Source organism: Geospiza fortis, unplaced genomic scaffold, assembly GCF_000277835.1.
Source record: "Geospiza fortis unplaced genomic scaffold, GeoFor_1.0 scaffold353, whole genome shotgun sequence".
NCBI lineage: Eukaryota > Metazoa > Chordata > Aves > Passeriformes > Thraupidae > Geospiza > Geospiza fortis.
In genome coordinates this window covers 911,057-913,943 of record NW_005054473.1, presented here as the reverse complement: position 1 = coordinate 913,943, position 2,887 = coordinate 911,057, and positions in this window count along the sequence as shown.

The window sequence follows — 2,887 nt, the reverse complement described above, 5'->3', positions numbered from 1 at the left end:
GGGCAGCCGAAGGGGCTGTGCTGGGCAGGGAGCGGTGGCAGAGCAGGTGACGGGGTCTCTGGTGTCGAGATGACCCCGAGGTGTTGGAAAGTCTCTTCTTCCCAGCCCCGAGACCAAAGAAGAAGACGGGATTCCTTGGCTGTCGTTCCCAAGGTTGTTTATTTTTCCTTATCTATAACATTCTTTATCTGACCCGCTGAGGTCTGTCTGGCAGGTCAGTTTGTGGCACACTGACCGCCCTCAGGCCGGTGTTATCTTTTTATACTAAAAACTACGTGTACTTCATTTACAATAATTTTCCAATACCTATCACCTATGTTAGACAGTCTGTCTCTACTCTAAACCAATCCAGAGATGCCACCATCCCAGCAGAAGATGGAGGACAAGAAAGAGCAGGAGGAAGGACAGGACACGCCCAGATTCCTCCATCTTGCCTCCTGAACCCCCATTCTAAAAACCCCAAAATTCTACATTTTCATCCTGTGGTAAATTCACTATCATTCTATTCAAACTCTTGTGGCTTGTACATCTTCACACAAAGTTGGTAATTGTTTCTATGGGCTAAAATCAAAGGCACGGGTGTCTTCGACTCTGTGCCAAGGTCTCTGAGCCCCCTGCCAGGGTCTCAAGACCTCCAGGGCAGTCAGAGGAGTGTCCTGGGTTCCGACAAGCAGGTTCATCACTCTGCCTCTCACCCCTCACTGCCCACCTGCCCCAGGCCACCATGAGCTTTCATGGCTCTGCCTCTGCAGCATCTCCTGGACTGGTATCACTGGTAGGAGAAGACTGTCCCAGCCATAGCAATCCCACCTCACCAGTATGGTTTAGAGAATCTTTTTCAATTTGAATTTGTCACTCATGGGTCTTGTGGCCAGGCTTTAGGGTCTGTCTTCTTCCAGTTCCAGCTGACAGTGGCTGGCGTTGCTCTGGGCCAAGAACCAGAGCAATTGGGTGCAGCGCTCCTGCTCCGGAAGCTGCAGCTCCTTGTGGTCCCTCACCCATCCTCCCAGACCCAGCCTCAGGGGTGACAAAACTCTGTCACACGGTGTTAATAAATCCAAGGCTATTTTTCCATCTCCTGCACTTCAGTTTGGGGCCATTTACATGCACAGAGAGCTCACTGTGTGTTTTTTTCTCTATGCATTTGTGGTGCAGTTCATCTGCATGTGCTGGCCATGCACCACACTCAGCCAGGGCTCCCCAGCAAGCTCAATTTGGGGCTTAGAATTCCAGGGAAGAGAGAGAGACACCCCTGCAGACAGAGTGAGTGACTCCGCCAGGGAGCCACCTCTCCATGCTACAAGTGCTGGAAGTGAAGGACAGCAGACACACTGGTGAGGCAATACCAGCAGCAGCCACTCAAGCACAGGAGATGCCCCAGAGGTTCCATCTAGGCAGGAAATTCAGGGGTTTGGAATGGGGAATGTTCTAACCAGAGGGGAAGCACTATCCCATGTGGCTGAGGTTTGTGTACCAAAGGGGAAAGCTGGTGTGTGCAAGTGGGTGACAGGGGGGGACCTTTGGTTACCCGTGTCCAGGATATCAGAGCAGAGATGTTCACCCTGGGGACATGGAGGACACTCCCTCTGTGCCCTGCTGTGGTCAGGGGGAATGCCTGGCAAGCCCCACACAGGCTGGGGCTGCAGAGGATCTCTCCCTCTCCCTCTCCCTCTCCCTCTCCCTCTCCCTCTCTCCTCTCCCTCTCCTCTCCCTCTCTCCTCTCCTCGGACTCCATCTGCTGTAACAAAAGTGGAATTTCTGCAACTTGCACCGAGCTCCCAGCGCTGGGGGAACACACAGCACTGAGCAGGCAGAAACAAGAACAGGCAGCGATGAACTGGGCTGTGGATGCAGCCTTGGGAAGCCCGAGGATTTCCCAGGAAGACTGAAACTTCCACTCAGCCTGATCAGAAAGAGCGCCTGGAGCGTTCTAACTCGGCAGCAAGAGGACAGAGACCACTTGGGCTGGTCCTTCAGCAGCGCCCATGTGCGCCAGGGCATTCTGCAGCACCCCATGACAGATGAGCATTTTCTGTGCAGGTGCCCGGTGGGTGGGGCAGAGCAGCTGCCTCCCCACCCCGTGTGCTGACTGGGAGCGTCCAGCAGGGCTGCAGGGCTGTGGGTGCTGCATGCACGGTGGAGGCTGCACTGGAACATGCACAGGGCAGGGCTGCAGGGCTTTAGTTGCAAAAAGCTGCTGTCCCTTTTCCCAGCACCCTGCCCGGGAAAATTAGAGGCCGCGTGTCCAAACGGGACACACCTGCTCCTGTGCCCACAGCCCAGGGCTCTGTCCCTCCCTGCCCATGCCCCACACACCCTGCATGTCAGGAGTCTGTCCCCAGTTGTGTTTGCTGCAGAGAGGGGGACAGAACTGGATGTGGCTCTGACACCCCATCTGTCTCCTTTCTCCCTGCTTCCTGTGGCTGCCTGCTCCTGGCTCCACTGGCAGGGACATGTGGGCAGCTCCTGCCCATTTATGTGTGAGGAAAGAGAAAATCCAGACTGGTGATTTTCTCTGGGGGGCTGAGCACAGATCAATCTCACTCTGTGCTCTGAAGCCTAAAGGACACCTTGAAAACTTCTTTTGTCAGGAAAGAAGCTGATTCCTCACTCCCTGAGGCTCCTTGGGGACTTCCCAATAGATTTCCAGCGTCTGAAAGAGCATCTTCCCTATGCCCCCTTCCCCAGGCACTCACTGGCAGTGTAAGCCCATGGCTGCCACCAAGCCTGAGCAGGGGGGCCCTGGGCTGGGCTGGCAGGCACGGAGCACCATTGGCATAGATCTGTTTCTTCACTGGGTGATTGCAGTCTCTGCTTTCTGTGGCCCCTGCCCAGGTGAGCTCATAACCCCAGAATGGGGATGTGCCCAGGGAGAGTTTCACTCAAG